Genomic DNA, 21281 nt, shown 5'->3' with positions numbered 1-21281 from the left:
CTTTGCAGTTTCAAATCAAATGCCAGTCATGGTAATATTTTAATTCTGTCCTCGTCTTTCACAGCTAACAACTTTTCCTCACAATACGGAAGATTGCAATCAGTTAACTTCATTAGGATTATTTGAAATGCTCTCCTTTTTCTACCCACATATTCACTACCACCTAGGAATACGAAGGGAAGCAAATTTTTAAAAGATGCTTTCAATTCACAGATTAGGCAGTGCATATCTCCATAAAAACTTTCAAATTGTAGTCCTTTTCCCTTAATGAGTGTTACACTTGATTGGACTATTTGCATTTTCAACAAATCTGACAGGACCAATACATTCAGTGTATTGGAATCAGACCTGCCCAAGAAAGTGATGCTCTCTACTTACTTAGCAAACTTGCTGAATTTATTCTCAAATATTCATTATTCTAGTCTCAACTCCCCTCCCTCCCTTCCTAGGGATCTACCTCCTTTTATTTCTGATACATTATCTATATCCAAGTGTTAGGCAACTTATTCAGGTAAGGTAACCACTTATGTTATACCATAAGTAGGGTCTAACAGATAAGTTTCTAAACCTTTCAGATTCTCCATTTCCTAATTTCTAAAATGGGCAAAGGAGTTTCTAATACACTGGGACATTGGAGCAATAATAAATGAAAGTGCCTGGCACATAGTAGACAACCACTAAAATTCTTAATTGAATATAAAATTAGGAAATGAAACATTGCTTTTTTTTTTAAGTGTACAAATAAATTTACTAAAGATACCAAGATGACATGGAAAGGTACACTTTGAAAATACCTGTCAAGAAAATTGTATCACACACATCTACAAGAATGGCTTGCTATCAATAATGTGCAGTCTGCACTTCTACTGACTACCAATCGTAGTGCATCTTTATCACATATTTACCATTCTTCTGTTTCTAGTCTCAGAATTGCTATAAATTATGTGTTGCTCCATCTGACTACAGCGATTAGGCAGTATTATTAAGTATCTGTGTATCTACCTGGGTACGCATTAACAATCCGGGAAATAGGGCTTTCCAGAAAATGCACGCACCTACCACTAACCTAAACGTATTTCCATGCTCAAGAACAGTACATTGTTCTTCACTGATCACACCAGTGATATTCCCAAGATAGACACAGTGCAAGGTACTCAATTTGGGTAGGTAATAAAATATGTTTAACTTTTAATAAATGTATTTAGGTAATAAAATAGATTTAAGATCTAAAATAATATCTTCCATATGTATACAAACTAAAGACAGTTTTCACTAACGGTCAGATGAAGAGAATGATTAGCATACAGGGAAGGAGTTGAACTTTAGTATCCAAATTCTGATTTGTTACTATGACAATAATCATCCTCAGCCATCACCTATTATTATTTACTAAAATAGGATCTGGTTAAGCCTTTTATACTCAGCTCTGTTATCCTATTGTGAGTTGATGAGAGCTTGAAGGTAATAAGAATAAAATATTTATAAATCAAGATTTCACATCTGTACCCATAATTACATTGGATTAATGAGATTCTACTGTTTTGGGGGGGAAAAAAGGAAGAAAAGGAAAAGAAAAGAAAATACAGTGTATTTTATATTGAAGAAAAAATTTTTTTCATGTATCCATCTTTCTGAGTACCACACTTCTGATACCATTTGAGTCTACCAATAATCCGATGTTAAGAGACAGTCAGATGAAACCAGATCTAGTACCTCTGAAGATTTTAGATTAGCAGGTCAATGGTAATACTTGGTACGAAGGGCCCAAGACAGAGGCAGGCAGAACCACAGTTGCTCCTCTCTGCACTTTTTTAAAGGAATACTTTTTGGAACCTAAATGCTGGACACACTACCAAGTCACAAAAGGCGAACCATCAGCGCTGGCTGAACCATGCCGCTCAGAGCAGGCAGAGATGCGCTTCCGTCTCTAATGGTGGAGCACAAGCCCCTAGAATTTATTGTCCCTGCTCTGTGAGAGCTGTTTTGTTATCAAGAGCTCATCTTTCTTTTCTAGAGAGACTGTACGAAGGGGAGGGGGATTTCTCTGAACTAATGTGCTCTAGAGACACTTTAAAATAACGAATATCGTTGGATTGAGAAAGACACCAGTAAGCTGGGAGTTTTTTAACTTTTAATTTTGAAACAATTTTAGCTCTACAGAAAAGTTGTAAAGATAGTACAGAGAGTTCCAGGATTCCCATTACCCAACTTTCTCTAATGTTCATATTCCGCATATCATGTTACATTTATCAACTCCAAGAGAGAAGTTAACATTGGTACAATACAATCAGCTAAACTACAGACTTGATTCAGACTTCATCAGTTTTTCCACTAATGTCTTTATCTGCTCCAGGATCCAATCTAGGAAACTGCATTCCTTAGTTGTCATGTCTGCTTAGTCTATTCCAACCTGTGGCAGTTACTCAGACCTTCCTTGACACTCTTGAAGAGTGCTAGTGAGATATTTTGTAGAATGTTCCTCAAATTGGGATTTCCTGATGTCTTCTCATGATTAGACTGAGGTTATGAATTCTGGAAAAGAACGCCAGAGAAGTAAACCGCCCTTCTCATTGCGTAATGTCTGGGGGTAGATGAGATCAACGTGATTTCTTCCTGGAGGTGTAAACAAACCCTGATCACTTGGCGAAGATGGTATCTGCCAGGTTTCTCTACTGTGAAGCTACCATACTCTTGGTTCCAGGCACTATGTCTAGCCCTGCTCAGAGATAAGGGAATTAAGCCACTTGCTGGAAGGAAGGGTATCAAAGAATTTGTGGACATTTATTAAAAGCACCACAGAGATCAATACATTTCCTGGGAGAGAGATTTTGAGGCTAGACAAACATCCCTTTTCTTCTTAAAGTTTCGCTCATTAATTTTAGCATTCATCCATGAATCTTGCCTGCAGCAATTATTACTGTGGCGTTCTAATGGAATTTTCTATTTTCTCCATTCCTTCTACATTTATTATCTGGATTTCTTCTGTAAGGAAGATTTGCCTTTTCCCCTCATTTATTTATTTGCTTACTTGTATCAGTAAGAACTCATGGGTATTTATTTTATTCTTTGGCTTATGATAAAGTAGTATTGTCATTTATTTTCTTGCTCAAATTGTTCTAGTTTCAGCCACTGGGAACTCTCTCAGGTTGGCTCCTGTGTCCTTTTAACTTGCTTCCACTTTTACTTACTTATGCATTTTTAGCATTTAGTCCCTGGCAATAAAAGCTACTACTCTAGGCTCATCTTGTCTTTTCTCTGCCTCAGCTCTAGAGTCAGCCATGGGGTCCTCTACCAGGATTTTACAAGAAAAAAATTACTCTTCGACAGTCCAGACTATGCTAAAAAAGTACTAACACACACCACTTGTTTTGGTCAGAATTTTCAATTATTGAGGAAAAAGAGAGGGAGGGGGAAAGAGGAGTGAGTGTGAGACAGACAAAGAGTAACAATGAGACTCTAAATATGAATATATGTGTGTATATATATATACTTAGAAGTTTCCACTGCATCTTTTGTGAACTGCTTTCTGGAACTAAACTACATTGACCATTTTTTCTTTTCCGAATTTAAAATTCTACTCAAGCTCTAACTCTGTAGTGTGACAGAAGGTGAATTTTTAAAATGTATTTCAAGTAGATGAACTCAAACAAAAATCTTGTTTCCACGTATGCAACTTCAAAGTCTAGTACTTATGAATGAAGGCAGAGAAAATAAAACAACAAATAAATCAGAAATGAAATGGAATTATAAAAGTTTTCCTTGTGGTGTCAGGACAATACAAATAGCTTAAACCTGAATTATTAGACAATCTTTTAGAACTACTACCTTATAGTAGGGCCTTAATATATTATTTTTAGCAAGTGCATCCATCGACTAGAGAAAATAAAACCCTTGACAAGCTACCCTTTTTAAAAATATGCTAGACTTAATCACTTCAAACAACGTTCCTTCACTAAAATCCATTTGTGTTTTTTGCACCTTTATAATGAAGAACTACTGTGTAAATAACACACTTCACATTTGCTAGGTTAGAAACAGTAGCAGGAAGCCTCTCTCTCATGAATGGTGGGGTCTTCAAGCCCTCCAATCCTGAGTTCAACTAATGAAAGTTGCCAATAAAAAGAAAGCAGCTTGGGTTTCCCTGGTGGTGCAATGGTTGAGAGTCTGCCTGCCGATGCAGGGGACACAGGTTCGTGTCCCGGTCCGGGAAGATCCCACGTGCCGCGGAGCAGCTAGGCCCATGAGCCATGGCCGCTGAGCCAGCACGTCCGGGGCCTGTGCTCCGCGACGGGAGAGGCCACAACAGTGAGAGGCCCGGGTACCGCAAAAAAAAAAAGAAAACAGCTAGAACTCGGTCTTATTTATCCCAAAGGTCATTACAGACGAGTCACAATTCCAGGGTATGAAATCCCCACTAAACTACAGATTATTACCTTTTTATAAAATCAGAGTTAGTTATAGTTATTATTCAAAATATAATACATCTTCATATGAAATAACTGGGCAGATAAAGCAACAACATGTTAGTACTGGTTATTGGTAGATGGTGGAGTTAGGAATGACTTAGTTTCTTCTCTGTGTTCTGCTGTATTGTCCAAACTTTCTACATAATACATGCTTAACTTTCATAATTTTTAATAATAAAAAATTCCTAAAATAAACTATGTTTCATAAAAGATGATAAACATGAGATTGGTTTTTAATGTAGAGATACAAAAACAACAGGAAGAGATAAACCTTTAAACAGAAAACAAAAAGTCTTGGAATAAGGTCCTAAGTCCACAGTTCCCAAACTGTGCAATGAGACAACCTTATAGAGAGGCACTGTGGGGTACTTTAAATTTCCCAGGAAACACAGTGGCACGTGTTGGACACCAAGCAAACTATTAGTTGGCAGGAGTTCGCATTTTCAACATGAGATTCCTTTGGGTAACATATCTCTGCAAAGCTGAGTATTCAGTGGTTATTGTCATTGATAAAAACCAAGTATCACCAAAATCAATGTGGAAAGTAAATGAGGTTGGTGGTGTATAATCTGATTCCAAGGTTTAAGAAATTACGCGGTCCTTAAATGGAATTACATTTTCAAGTTTCTTTTAAAAAAATTCCAAATTTAAATTCTATATCATGACAAAATATGAAACAAGAGTGACAGCAGAACATTTTCATGCATGCAAATTCTTAAAATTTTAGTATTTCATACTTTCTTTTCTAGGAGATTACCAAAGTTTTATTTCATCAACATGAGGGCAACAATGAAAACAAAGAGGAAGATGTGGAATCAAGAGAGTTCATCCAGCTCAGGAGAGAAACAAAGGCAATTCCCATCCTAAGGCCGTTTTAGGATGACCACTGTGCCAGTGTGCATAGCAGACTGCTACAAGCTTTATGGGGGCCAGAGGGTAGTGGCTCACGTAGGAGAAGTTCCATGCCCCCGCCTGCCTGGAACTGAGAAGATGTGTGATGTGACAATATAAAGTGGAGTTTTAAAAAATTCTATGAGTATAGTATTTAATATAATGTCAGATTAAACTAAGAAAAGAAAAAAAGAAAGAAGAAATTATGCAGTCCATAACACATGCTAAGCTGTTAGGACATAAACATTTATTAAGTAGTTTGGATCAATCCACTTAATAAATGGAATTGTTAGGTATTTCTTTTGGATTAGAAATGTCTATGAGGGAACATGAACCAAGAAAGTTTGATAATCTCTGCCCCATAGCGTTTTCATTCATCCTTCCCCAGATCCTAGTCTCTAAACCCATATGTAGGCTTATATCTAGCACTTAGTGGAAACCAACCAGAGCAGTGAAAAACTTTGCTTGAGGTACAAAAACTGGATGATGGGTACAGAGGAGAATTTCTATCAAGTTAAGTTCATTCGTTGACTTAGATCACTAACATATATATTCCTCACTCATCTTCTCTATCTCAATAAATGATTAACTCCATTCACCCAGTTCCTCGTGACAGAAGCTTTAGTGTCCTCTGCTCCCTTCCCCTTTTATCTTCCCTCCTATTCACTGCATTACCAGTTCTATCTCCAAAATACATTGAGTATTTGTCTCCTTTCTTACTACCATCATCACAGCCCAAGCCCTCACTGTCTGTCAGATTCCTGCAACAGCTTCCACACTGGTTTCTTCTTCTACATTTTCCCCATCCAATCAATTTTTTTTTTTTTTTTTTTTTTTGCGGTACGTGGGCCTCTCACTGTTGTGGCCTCTCCCGCTGCAGAGCACAGGCTCCGGACGCGCAGGCTCAGCGGCCATGGCTCACGGGCCCAGCTACTCCGCGGCATGTGGGATCTTCCCAGACCGGGGCACGAACCCGTGTCCCCTGCATCGGCAGGCGGACTCTCAACCACTGCGCCACCAGGGAAGCCCCAATCAATTCTTTACAGTGCAGCCAGATTGGTCTTTGACAAATGTAAATCCAATCAAATCATTCCTTTGCTTAAGAGAAAAACAAATAAAATACACGCCGGTTGGAAAGGGAGAAAAAAGACTATATTCACATAAGACACGATCACTTACATAAATGGAATCTATGAAGATGCTCCTAGAACTAGTAAGTTTAACAAGGTTGCAAGGTTAATATACTAAAACCAATTGTATTTCTATATATTAGCAAAGAATAGTTGGAAATTTAAAATTTAAGGAGTATCATTTATAGTAACATTCAAAAACATGAAATAGGTATTTAAAAAAAAAAACATGCAGAATCTGTATGCTGACAACTACAAAACACCAATGAAAGAAAGATATCAAAGAGGACCTAAATGAATGGAAAGATATATCATGCTCACAAACTGGAAGATTCAATATTGCTAAGATGTTAACTATACAGATTCAACATAATCATAAGCAAAATCCCAAAAGAATTTTTATATATATAGACAACCTAATTCTAATATTCATAGGGAACGCCCAAGACACTAGAACAGCCAAAACAAAAAGAACAAAGTTGGAGAACTTACACTAACTGATTTCAAGGCTTAGTATATAAAGCTACAGAAATCAAGACAGTATGGTATCGGGTGAGTAGAGAGACACATACATCAGTGGAACAGGACAGCCCAGAAAGAGATCCACAATTATAAGGTCAATTGACATTTGACAAAGGAACAAAGGCAATACAATGGAGAAAGAAGAGTCTTCTCACCAGAAGGTGCTGGAACAATTGGATATTCACATGCAAAATGATGGACCTCAACCCATATCTTTCATCTTACACACAATTAACTCAAAACAGAAAGTACACTTAAACAAAAAACCTAAAGCTATAAAATTCTGCTCTGCATCTAAAGATGCTGTTAAAAGAATGAAAAGACAAGACAGAGATTAGGATAAAATATTCGTAAATAACATTTCTGACAAAAGACTTGTATCCAGACTACATAAAGAACTCTTAAAACTCAATAATAAGAAAATAAACAACACAATTTAAAAATGGACAATCTGAACAGAAACTTCACCAAAGAAGATATATGAATGGCAAATAAGTACATGAAAATATGCTCAACACATCATTAGTCATTAGGAAAATGCAAATTGAAATCACAGTAAGACACTACTATGCACCTGTTAGCTTGTCTAAAATAAGTATCAAATGCTGACAACAATGCCAAGCAACTGAACTCTTACACATTGCTGGTGGGAATGCAAAATACTATAACCACTTTGGAAGACAGTTTAGCAGTTTCTTAACTGTCTTCCAAAGTTAAACATACACTTACCAAAAGAGCCAGCGACCCCACTCCTAAGTATTTACCCAAGAGAATTGAAAACATACGTTTGCATAAAAACCTGAATACAAATGTTTGCAGTAGTTCCGCTCATAATCACCCCAAATTGGAAATAACTCAAATGCCCTTCAACTGGTAAAGAGATAAAACAAACAAGGCTGTTGGTACAGCCTTGCAATGGAATACTACCCAGCAATAAGAACTATTGATAAACTATTGATAAATGGAATACCATGGATGAATTTCAAATACAGTATGCTAAGTTAAAGAAGCTAGATTTTAAAAGCTACACAGACTATGTGATTCCATGTACATGATACCCTAGGAAAAGGCAAAATTATAGGAACAGACAACAGAACAGTGGTTGCAGAGTTTGGGAGTGGGAGAAATGATCGCTTATACCAGGGTGTCATGTGGGATTTTGGGGGGAAGTGATGGAACTGTACTATAGCTTGATTCTAGTGGTGGCTATACACCTGTATGCATTTGTCTAAACTCACAGAACTGTACATCAAAAGGAGTGAATTTATTGTAGGTAAATTTTGAAAGATGAATTAAAACAAAAAAGAAACAAGAAAAATGTCAATTAAAAAAAAAAGTAAATCAAATCATGTCATCCCCTTATCAGTGGCTTCTCATGACACAGCACTAAATGACATAGCCCCTGCTTATTTTTCTAGCTCGTATAAGTTGTACAACTTTTCCTCTACCTTGTTTATCATTATTTGTAAATATAATTTTTTTGTTGATTATCTGTTTAATATCTGTCAGCCAGAATGGTTAATAATTATTGAATACTTACTAGATGCTGAGCACTGTTCTAAGTACTTTATGTGGATTCATTTATTTAATCCTCGCAATGGCTCTAGGAAGTATCCCCGTTTTTACAGATAGAGAAGCCAAGGCACTGAGGAGTTAAGGAATTTGATTAAGAGTCTCATAGCCAGTAAGAGGCAGAGAAACATACTGCATCCCTATTAGGTTTTATAATCTGATTTAATCTGTATATGAATCCAGTGAGATTTCCAGATGTGGACACTCAAGCCCAGAGGATTTAAGTAACATGCATAAGGATACAGAGCTAATTTGTTTTGGTATCAAAATTCAAATTCTAGGTCTTTGTGAGTCAAAAACCTGTGCCGTCCTTTTCCCTAAGAATTTAGGCTCTAGGTTGAAAAAGTATTACAGGAGGCAAAGGTAAACTACACTTGTGGAAGCTTTTACTTCTTGTGTAATAAACTGTAATTTAAGTAAGTATTTCCAAGGATTATATTCCACTTGGGAGAGCCTGTGGGTGGGAGGCGAAGTGATGTGTGACAGACGAAGGGCGGGAGAACATAACATGCTGGTTTGAACCAAGCACGATGTCTTATCAAGTTTCTTTTCCTTTACTTTTCAAACGCCCACCATGTTGACCTGCACCATCTCTGCTGTTTGCTATTCTGGTTGCGTGTGCATGAACCACACATCACGGCAAATTGCAGAATTTCTCAATCATTAAGGATTTACAATAGGTTAATTTTAAAATGGGCTGCATTTCACAGCTGCAAAGCTTTTGTCTGATTTCTCGACCAAATGAGAAGCCATTATTGGACTGAAGACCTTTCCATGGGCAATGACAAGCAAAAGAAAAAGGTTGTGTGGGCAGAACAGGCAGCTCTGCCAGGTAAGGTGAGGTAATGGTTAACAGCTCACTAAACAGACTGCCAAACTCTATGGCACAATGTATCGCACTGTTTAGTACCAAGCATGATGAGAATTTATAAGCAGATCACGGGTTCAGTGCACACGTGGGATAATAACGATATACAACCAAGGAAAGCTTTACAATCTATAGGCATAGATTGTATGCCTATAGGCAGTTTTACTGCACTTCGGTTTCACTTCACAGATATTGTGTTTTTTGTTGTTTTTTTTTTTTTTTACCAATTGAAGGTTTGTAGCAACCCTGCTCTGTCTGATGATGGTTAGCATTTTTTAGCAATAGAGTATTTTTAAATTAAGGTATGTACATTTTTTTAGACATAATGCTGTTATTGCACACTTAATAGACTACAGTTTGGTGTAAACATTACTTTTATATACACTGAGAAACCAAAAAATTCAGGTGACTTGCTTTATTGCGATATTTGCTTTATTTCAGTGGTCTGGAACCAAACCCGAAATATCTACAAGGTCTGCCTGTACCATTAATGTGGGGAGGAGGCTAAAATGCAATATGCATGCCTAACACGTTTTTCTTTCTAAATAGTTATAAGTACCATGACAGACTTGACTGATGTTGCTTGTTTTTTAAGATGTCTGTCTCACAGCCAAAGTAAGCAATTCATAAAGTATATCTGTCAGATTGAGTTTGATAAATGGTCTATCTATTGGCAGTAACAAACACCTAACTTAAAATCGTGTTACCGGTCATTAAATATCCATGCTTAACAAAGTTCACAATACACTGGATCTAATGTTTGGCAGGTCACTAAAATGTCAATGCATAGTTCAAATTTACTTCAACGAGTCCATCATTTACTCTCCAAGGACTTGCTAACAATTTGGGTCCAATAATGTTCATTTGTTTATTCCTTTAGCAATACATGCTGGTTACATATAACTTTATCTCTTTCCACTGACCCATTTAAAACCTGTCTATTCTTTTCAAGAGAACTGTCCTCCAGCTGGATCAATGTGTCAATAAACCAAAATGCTACCATAATAAGTAAAGATTTCCTTCCTGTTCTGCCTACTATTTAGAGGAAAAAAAAAAAAAAAAGGTTGACACTCTTCCCTTTTGATCATCTTCCAGAGTAAACCTGGTCTTTAAAATGACTTGCTTTGCCCTATCAGCATTAATGGGCACAGACCCACAACACCTTTGAATCATTAGCTTAGGGACACAGAACTCCTTAGTTTAGTGATAATGCTCTGTGGTGACTGCGACCCATCTGAGCAAACAAAGCTTTCCAGGATTCCTTTCTCACAACTCAGCACCTCGGGTCAGTGCAGACTCTCACTGAGATACTTGGACCACAGTAGCTGTAACTTTGCCATGCACACTGCCTTCTATTTTTATATATGCTTTCTCAACAACTATATTTCTTCTTCTTTGAGAAAGAAGTTCTGGAATTATTGACAAAAGCATTACACAAACACAGAGTGACAGTACACTGCTCAAAACCCTGGAGTTCTGTTTTGTATCTTTATGTACCTTCTGAATGACATTCACGATGGATTTATTTAAATCTGCCTCCTTAGCTCCAGGTATTGGGGATATCAAAAACCACTCAGAAGAGGTTGAAAGTTTAAAAATGGTTACAATAAATTATCTGTATCAGCTGTCACAGTCCCTAAATACCTTCCTCAAAAACAAAGATCTTTTTTTCCCAAAACACACTACAAATACCTTTCATAAAATCCAATATTCTGGAGTTGATAGGAAACTTGGAGGTCATCAAATCAAACACTTTTATTCTGAAATATCTAAGTACTAAAGTGCATCCTGCATTATGTCTATGAATTAGTGTATCTTTATGGGTGTGAACATTCATGCATTGAGGAGATTATAAAACCAGATGAAATAGCAAATTCATTACTTTGGTAACTTGTACTCAAAACTAACTTAATGTTTTTACCTAAGATATTTATTTTTTTGAATTAATTTTTATTGGAGTATAGTTGCTTTCCAATGTTGTGTTAGTTTCTTCTGTACAGCAACTAAGAGATTTATTTTCCTTCAGAGATATTTACTTTTAAAATTATTGACTGAGATTTTTTTCCTTCTTGGGGAAGGGAAAGGGAGGGAATGAACAGTTTTTGAACACCTGCTTTGTAGCCAGCACTGTGCAGGGCACTTTATATACTTTATTATCCTTCATGCTAGAGGAAAAGGAAACTTTTATTGTTGTTCACTCCTAATCAAGAAATTACTAAATAACTAAATGCTAATGGAGTATCCTTTGCAGTCACCATAAACTACAGGCAATGTGCGGATCCCTTTAGGTCATGTTAAGTTTAATGTGATATAATCTTCTAAAACAGAAACGGTAAGAAACACGGGCTGCATGAGAAAAACAAACAAAAATGAGCAAACAGACAAAAAACTCACCAGCCTCCAGTGCCATGGGTTGGCTAATACTAGTGTGGAGAAAAGAGGCCTGGACAGAAGTTAGGAGGAAATCTCTATAGTGGGGAGGGAAAAGATGCGGGAGTAGACAAAGGAAGTTCTCAGCGTCCTAAGTCACGTCTGTGAAATTAAAGTGCTTTCAGCTGAGTAATACACAACGGAGGACGATTTCAGTGATGATTAGAGCTATTTAAATTTTTAGTAGGCTCCAGTGATTTAAAACAGTCTTTTCTGTCCGGGAAACCGGTTTATCTGCTTTTATTTTCAAACTTGGGGGCGGGGGGGGGAGGGGAATCTTTGCAAAGAATTATTCATGTATGTAAAATGCACAAAAATACTATTATGTAAAGATGTCTACATTTAGAAGTATGTGATTGCCCAATTTTTGAGAGATGAGAACTCACATTTGGAACCAGATTAAATCTCTCACTTAGCTCCCTCCCTCCCCCACGCCCACACTCTGTTAGGTTTTCATTCTAGTCCAGTCCTGGTGAGGATATATGGCAATGCGTCCTAGCGGGAATAAAGAGCAAAAAGTATATGGGCAATCGTCCCCTTACCCCCCCCCCCAACACACATATCTTACCACTCAACTGCTCTTATCAAGCCTCCAGAGAGTATATTCTGAATAAGGTAGCCGTGGTCGCCTATGAGGAACGAAATTATTCTCTGGACTATAGTGCTAAACTACATGGAATTAAGTCTGAAGATTAAAATAAGGTGGGTGGCTTTTCACCTTTCCTCTGAAAAGTACCTAGCACAATCCTGATGCTTCATAAAAATAACATATCAGGTAAGTGGCATGCTTGGCAGGAACGCTTTTAAATCGCATGTTACAGGATTTTCTCATCCTAGTGCGCCTCCCTCGAATTTTGACTAAGTCAGCTCAGCCCCACGACTACAGAAAGCACTGAGTGAGTCTCCGACGATGCTCCTCCCACCAGTGCCAACCTGTGCCAACTTTTAGGCCAGGACACCTGCCACCCTGAGCTCCCATGGCTTCCGCAGTGGTGGATGTTGTGCCTCTGGCTCACTGCTTGAGGGTCTGCTCTGACCAAATGACAATACAGGAAGGATGTTTGTTTGGGGGGTTTATTCAGAATTGGAGTGCTGGAAAGTAACAAGGTGCGAACACTCACAGCCAGCTGCTGGCTGCCACAGAAGAAAGGGCGATCACCTCCTGGTACTGTTCTGTGCCCGAGGGCTCCAAATCGTCACCGCTTTAACTTGCTACCACACTTCAGATGTTACCACTCTCGTTTCCATTTTTGCTTTTGAAACATTCCAGGAACAACTGAATCCTACCCATCTAATTGGTGCCAAATTTACATACAGTCATGTCCCCTCCACTACGGTGTTCAGTGGACATTCTAGTCATTGTCTGTCCTTAGGAAAGGGCGGGGGCTAAGTCCCTGTTTTAACCATCACACAGTACAGCCTGGAGTTTCACCAGCAGATGAATGCTGGGTAGCCCCACTCCAGAGCCTGCTGATGGCACAGCAAACAGCTGAATTTAACCCCTAATTAATCATGAAATATCAACTCCCAGTTAAAGAGGTTGGCAATGATTTGGTAAGTTAGGGGAAGTGGCAGAGTGAACATCTGGGATTTTTTGTTTTAATCTGACATAATAAAAGGAAAAGTAGCTCATTCTTACATTTCTTTTTGCTGGTTTTTTTTTTTTTGGCTTAAATAACTCTTTAGAAATCGAAATCCAACAGAGAACAATTATGTTAATAACGCCAGGAAATCTGTTTGCTTTGTTATATTGGGCTTCAAAAGCACTTCAACTGAACTTACATTTGTGATCACAAGTAATGCCTGTTCTTAAATCCATTTAAAATGTTTACTTTATTACAGCTTATTATAAACGTGAGTCTGAGATGCAGCGCCATGGCTGCTCAATTTCCAGGCCACAATTTTATGATAATCATATGAAATGTATTCCTGTGTCAACAGAACTGCCTAACAATGCCCCAAATGGGGTTGTTCACAGCACTGGACGCAGGGTAACTGCTACAAGCAGAGAGCTCTTCACTGGAGAATTTTAACTGAGTTTGTAACATGTACTCTTTTGCTACACTTAGCTCAGTTTAATTACTATGATCTCAGAATAGAGTTGAGCTCCTACAAGAAAACCGACCCTACATACCGAAACGTGACTGGGATAAATGGGTTCTGTTATTTTATTGTATGGTTGGAGACTCTTTTTGGATAGCCTTCCAATACCAGAGGGGATGAGACTGGAGAATTCTTCTGTACTTGATGTCCCCCTACTGCACACAGTGATAATAAGGTACCTGGAAGATACCTTCTGTCACCCCAGCATCTCACAAAGGAGTAAGGGAACATGTAATATATGCAGATCCAATAACTGGAAACAGAAAATGGGTCTAGAGGTGCCCCTCCCTCTCCAATATTGGCTTCTCCACACACTCATGCCTTCCTCGCTTTCGTGACGAGTAGCCCATGTAACTGCCTAGTTGTTGGAGTTGAGACCTCAAGCAACACTTTCCCAACTCAGCATTTTTTGAGGCTCTATTACGCAGGTACCAGGCCAAGCGTTTTTACGCTCATTATTTCCTTCATAAGATCTATCCGCATGCAGTGGACCGTCTACTTTTTAGAGGGAGGGACAAGCATGTACTGGCGGGAACCAGGATCATGTGGGAGTGAGCCGTACATTATTTTTTGCTTCACTCTTTCGTTTCTCCTCCTAGGACCGCCTCTCTGAATGGATAACAGGTCTGTGCAAATGCTCAAACAACCTTAAGACAATTCACTTTTTATACCTCACTGTTTTAGAAAGAGTACCAAGCCCAGAATCCTGGCTGAAAAGAGAGCACAGGAGCTCACCTAGGCCACCTCTCTTTTTAGACTGAAAACACAGGTTCACAGAAAGCCTACAATTTGTCCAAAGCATATGGCTCTGCAGGGGCAGACTCAATGAGGGTCCAGACACCCGGCATTTCAGTTCCGCACACTGACCCTGTGGTCTACAAGACTATCTTTCACCAGCAAAATGGGTAACTCTGCAGGCCAAATTCTTACTTGCAGTTTTGCAAGTTTCACCAAAGAGGAGAAAAAGGTTTGACCCAGTTTATCTAATGTATTAAAAATAGTTTATATCCCAACCTACTATGGACACACACACATACACGTTTCATTAAACAATTTATATTCCAACTTGGTGCATTTTGCTATTTTTTTTCTTCTATTTCATTTCATGAAAACAAAAACAAACAAAACTGGTTGAGATCCACTAAACTGCTTTCAAGACCAACCACCAAAGTTAGAAAAAAAAAAACCTCACAGAGGATTCTAATAATAATAATTTCAAACAACTAACAAGGAAGTAGGGGAGGCATTTTACCTTTTCTAGCGGGAACTGCGTAAAAAATGGAGGCAGACAACCCTCAGGACAGCAAGCCAGACCCCACCGGCTGGCTCCTCCACCCTTCCCCACGCCCTCGTCCTTCCCAGAATGATACACTGTGCTGAGGCTTCCCTGGGCCAGGCAAACACGCTCAGCCGTTTCTCCAGTTGTCCCTCCTGGCACAACATGCTGGCCAAGAAGAGCTGATACTTGACTTTAATAATTTCAGATGACACTTTTCTCTAGAGAATTGGGTCTGTTTTGTCAGCTCCTGAAATACCACGTGATATACTATTTCAGAGTATAATTTCTTCCTTCTGTTTACATTCTCCCTCATTAGATGGTAAGCTCCTTGAGCAAACAAAACAAGGACCCTCGTTTTGCTCACTGCCAGATCCCACTGAACACAAAAGAGGTGTTCAATAAATATATGTTTAAAAAAAAAAAAACCTTGATGAGCATTATACAAAGAAATTATAGAAGTGACATCAGATTTTGAAACATTCCAGCCACTATTAAATGATTTTCACCCCCTGGACTGGTCAGGCTCTCACATCATCCTCTCTTCCCCTCTGGCTAACCAGCTCTCTTTTGTCAGGATCACCTTCTCTGGGAAACCTGCTCTGACTCCACAGACTCTCTGCTTCATTGATGTGCTCTCACAGCACCTTATTCTTCCCTTATCTTAGAAAAATGGCCTAGTGAATTCTCTACGTCTTCGGCTTGACAATAAGCTCCATAAGGATGGAGCTTTAATACAGTGCCTTGCACACAGTACATCCTCCATTAAAAATTTTACATGCAAACATGCATGAAAAGTTATGTACTTCTGGCCTGAAAAACCAAACCAAACCAAAATAGAATAAATCCAACCTAATGACCTGGTTATACGGGTAATTAGTAGTTGACTCAATCACAGCTTTCTGAGTAGAAGTCCTTTTAAACCATGCTGCCGCATAAAATTAGGCTTTTCCTTTGTGGATGTGGGTATGACTTCTAGTGAAAGAGGAAATAGGATGTCAGCTACTGGGGAGAACTGAAGGGGGAAATAGGGAGGAGAAAGTAAGCAAACACCATCCACCACGCATTTCTATGTCAGATGGAAAACAAACACACAAAAGTTTAGGCATCCCGTTGCATCATATTCATTATAAACCAGGAATTTTCTGCTTCCTAAAATATTAAAGATAATGATGCATCCATCCGCCCAGTATTTATCAATATTGTTCACAGTAGGAAAAAAGATAAACATATCCTTCCTTTTTGTATCAAATATACAAATAGGAGAAGCACTAGAAAAATACACAGTGTAAATATGCAAATTTTAACTAAGTAATTCATTTACATAGCTCCACTCACAGGAACTCAAACATCTTTGTTAACATTAACCCTTCACATTCTCGTGAGCTAGTTTTGCAAGATTCCTATTTTAAACAGTGACTTAGGACCCATGTAAATAAGGATAAATTCAAAATAGTTTCTGCCTTCCTGTCTGCCACTCTAAAATGAATCTACATTTCCTTCTTAAAATAATTTTCCATAATAAATCTTAAGAAGGATCTCCATCAAAATTTCCTACAAAATCTGCAAATAGTAGGGTCAGCAAACTGTCTCAAGAAATATGATTTGCCAAGTTAGTTCAATAAAAATATTCAATAGGACACAAGCTGAAAGGCTATAGACCAAGAAAAGACATACGACAAGACACTGAGAGTCTGCCTTGAGGGTATAAAACGTTGGTTTCGAGTCTCTAATAATTGATCACTTTATTAATGATCCAACAGAGGACTTAATGAATAGCCTACTAATAGGATCTAAATTCAAATTCGAAGCATCTTTTGAATCTCCATTAGGAAAAGTAATATAATGAAAATTTTAGAGAAGGTATTTTTGCAGAAAATAAAATGTAACTTGGAAAAAATACAAAAGATGAAGTCCTGGTAAATATTTAGTATGTAAGGGAAAATGGAAAGGCTGTCATCACTGTGGAGAAAGAAATGATAGTAGACAGATTATCAGAAAAAGATTTAAAATAAGACATTCCACTATTTTTATATACTATTGTTATTATTAACAGTTCTCACCCCCTTTGACAGAAAGAGTCATATTACTGTAGCAGGAGGCAGAAGTTTGGAGGAAAGACTTTCTTGAAGGAAGAAGAAATATCCCACTGATGGATGAAGAACTGGGCTTAAGTTTGAGTAGGTTGCTAGGCTCTTTTTTCCATTCTTCTTTCTATATTCACCCAGAAAACTACAAAATGCCTGTATAAAGTAACAGGGAAGAAATAAACACAGAGGCATTCATTCCTTTGCATTTTTTTTTCTGTGTTTGGGGTGTGTGTGTGTGTGTGTGTGTGTGTGCACGCACGTGTGGGTGTGTGTATGATATGTATGTTTATGATGTATACATATTTTTTTCAATTTTAAATAACAAATGCAGAGCTTTTAGAAAGCCTGTAGGTGATATTTGGATACAAAAAAATTTCTAAAATGGAGACAGAGTAATAAATCAAACCCTGCAATTGAGGCTCAGATAGAAACAGAAAGCACCTCTGTCATTTTTTAACCTTCCAAGGCCTAAAGATGAACAAATCCCAGCCCTCAAACACACATATACAACTGCCTGTGCAATCAGAAAATGACAGATTCAGGAGGAGATTCTACATGCTTGATAATCAGCCCTGTAATCTTTCCTCTTCCCTATACCACACTGGCCAACATACAATTTAATTTCATCATTTGGATGTGTGTGATTATTTTTATTTATAGCCTCCAGATCTGCAGATATAGAACTTGTGGTTTCTAGTATTTACTCTACCTGAAGGTGTATCACAGGTACAACACTCTCCTGCTCTTTGGAATGGGAGTAGGGGTACTTTCTCCTTTTTGAGAGATACAGGTCATTTGCACAACAAATACTTCTTCAGCTTGTATTATTGTACAGTCATATTCTGATGAGTCCAAAGAGCTTCCCCTACCACCACCTGAGGGGAGGGAGGGAGGTGGGAGGACATTTCTCAGAAAGAGACCAACCACAATTCCTCTATGGCTGGGGCCATCTTCTAGCACCCGCCCTGCAGAATGAGCAGGAAGGCCTCTTCCGACTGCTATCTCTGACACGCGTACTGCACGCGTACTGCTGAGCTCCTTGGAGTAGATCCAGTTCTTTTAGGAAAGCCAGCATGGTTGTGACATCTTGTAGACCTAACTTATTCTGAATTCTGCTCTATAAGGAAGACTGTTTTAGAGTAATTCCAATTTATTATTACTAATTAATATATCGCCCTTTGGTAAACCAGACCAAATTTATAAGGAAGAGCAGACATATGTTACCATGAGGTCACAGACTGTGTTTACAAAATTCAGACAGCTAGTGACAGAAGGTTTCAAGCTTACTTGCCCCTGACTCCAAAGCTCTTAACCATGTGATCTGAATAGAATTCTCAAGGCATTTATTTTATTTGACTTTGAATGTCTTCACTTTCTTTTATAAATCCTTAAAGTCAAATAATCATAAATGACTATATTTTAGTTTAAAAAGGATGCTAGACATGATTTACTGAAAAACCGTATTTTTAATTAAAAAAAAGAAACTCTTTTAAGACAAAGACGAGAACCCCAAATCTCATACCCAGTCCTGAGATCCTTCCAACATACCAGACTGCTTCCTTTTAACTTCTTCAAATAACCACACAGAGTGCAATTTAAGGACAATTCAGTATTTTCCTCACCTTGCTAGATTACTGAGACAATTTAGGAAAGAGAGTGCTACAAAAGAATATAAGGAACTGTGGAGTAGGTAGAACTAGATTAAAATCTTGATTCCAGTGCTTTTGACACATTTGTGGTGTGCTCCGTGCTGTACAAGCCTTAGGCTCTATGCTACGCCACTCTATGCTGTTCAATTTTTAAGCCATGTAACCTGGAGCACAATGCCAGATGGTTCCTATTGGGTCTGCATGAGTTAACCTATGTAAACCTTTTGGTAGACATAGGGGGCTGCAATTCTGTTAGCCTGCTTTCCTGTTATTTCCTGGGGTTTATTCTGCACTCAATTTATATTAGGAAAATATGATCATGTATTACAAACAGAAGAATTCTTATTCTATTTCTGTTAACTTCCATTTTAAACGACAAGAAAATAAAACTAAATAAACTGAAGAAACTAAAGCCCATGCAGTTCACCTTGACTTATTCAATATATGCTTTACTGAATATGCTTTATAGAGCATATTTATATGCTTTTATATAGCCTAAGACTATTAATGGTAGTAGAGGAAGGCAAACAACTGACTGACTGGTTTATTTTCATTCTATTCTTTGTTAACCTGAATTGGAAAAGTGGCTATTCCACGAGGTTATTTATAAATTAAAACCAAAGTGATACCTGGCTTTGAAACAATACCTTGAACTCCAAATCAAAATGCCTCCTTAAGTTAGAAGCCTGCAGCACAGACAGAAACTCTCAAGCACAGCCACATGCTCTACTTTTTTAGAAGAGGTGTATCGAGTTTTAGGCAGCCCAGGTTCCCTACAACAAATATCCAAGAAGCATACCTGTGGTGTTAGTTATGTACTCAGTTTCTCATGTCACAATTCCTCATATGAAAGAAAAATGTAAAAAGATCAGAAGATCCTAATGTTCTGGATCCCAAGGTGATAAAAGAACAAGGTCCCTATTTGTAATGGCTCATTAAATGCCTTAGAGAAGAAGTGATGGGGGGGTAGAAGGAAACACCATTTTTTAAACTGACTTTTATAAGCCTAGATTTGTGCTAGATGGTTTATCCACACTATTCTATAGAATTCACATCATGATTTTAAGAAGTAGATGCTGTCATTTCCATTTTATAGATATAAAACCAAGGTACATACATTGGATGAGAATCCCACCAGATTCGTCTAGTTCTGAAGTCTATCCTAAGGTTCAGGGATTGGTTTGCTTTTCAACTGAATGGCAAATCATCCTTGTGCAATTTAATAGATTCATGAAAAAATTTCCATAAAGATCTCTAAAAGCTAATTATGAAGTTAATCCCACACCCCATAAAGGGCATAAACATGTCTCACACACCAGCCTGCCACATTTCTCACAACTAAATTTCAGCAAAAAAGCACAAGAGCCAAAACAAACTAAAAAACTGAAGGGTTCTATTTTTTTGGATAAGATATACTTTTTCTTTAATCTGCCAGATTTCTCTATTGGTTACATAGCATGAGCAATTTTCTCACAGGAAATCTCTTGTATTTATAGCAAGCTAATTACTCTCTAGAAGTGACTGTCATATGTATGTGGATGGTTTTGGATTCAATTTTGTCAAAAGCTGGGAAATTAATTCATGCCTCATCCCATGCAAGCCTTATGTTTTAAGAGATTAAAGGCCACTGCAAAGACCTATTATCAGGGAATTTCTGAAGACTACCCTTAATTTAAAAATACATTAATCTACTTCTTTTTGGATGATATAATCTATGAGCCTGTTTGTTATGGTCAGCTCAATGTTCTACCTAATTGTGAGGGAAATACCTGTTTATTAGAAATAACAGCTTTTTGCTTTAATGTTCAGACCAAAAAAAAAAAAAAAAAAAAAAGAAAGCTTGCATCTTAATCATAAATGTACTGCATTAAGACATAAAAACAAAAGACTCCAGCAAATAAGAAGCTCACTAATTTTATATACCAAAAGCTACAATATGCTATTTACTACACAATTAACTGTTTTCTCTCAAGAGAGAGATGTAAGTAACATTTTGCAAACTTCATTTTGTTGAAATATATTCCCGTCTGCTGAGCTTCTTATTTTGTACCAGCAAAAGTGAAATATGCTACTTTTGCTACTGTCAAACAAAAAACATTTAAATGATTACCAATTTTGATTCTTGCTCTAATTTTTTTCAGCTGCATATGGTAATACATTTCAAAAAATGATGTCAGGGATGCCACTTTACTATAGCAAAGTATTAAAACAGACATTTGGTGTTATCAACATTTGCTGCACCCCTGAAGAACAATATGGGGAACTTTTTTTATTTTAGAGGAGG

At 37.7% G+C, this 21281-nt stretch overlaps 1 protein-coding gene across 1 annotated transcript in view; it reads right to left on the bottom strand.

Annotated features, from left to right (window-relative positions):
* Positions 1–21281, bottom strand: part of RNGTT (RNA guanylyltransferase and 5'-phosphatase) — a 219260-nt gene that overhangs the window by 4130 nt on the left and 193849 nt on the right. The window lies entirely within an intron of this gene.

The sequence above is a fragment of the Delphinus delphis genome, chromosome 14 (assembly GCF_949987515.2).
Source record: "Delphinus delphis chromosome 14, mDelDel1.2, whole genome shotgun sequence".
In the NCBI taxonomy this organism is placed as follows: domain Eukaryota; kingdom Metazoa; phylum Chordata; class Mammalia; order Artiodactyla; family Delphinidae; genus Delphinus; species Delphinus delphis.
This window is presented reverse-complemented; position numbering and strand designations above follow the sequence as displayed.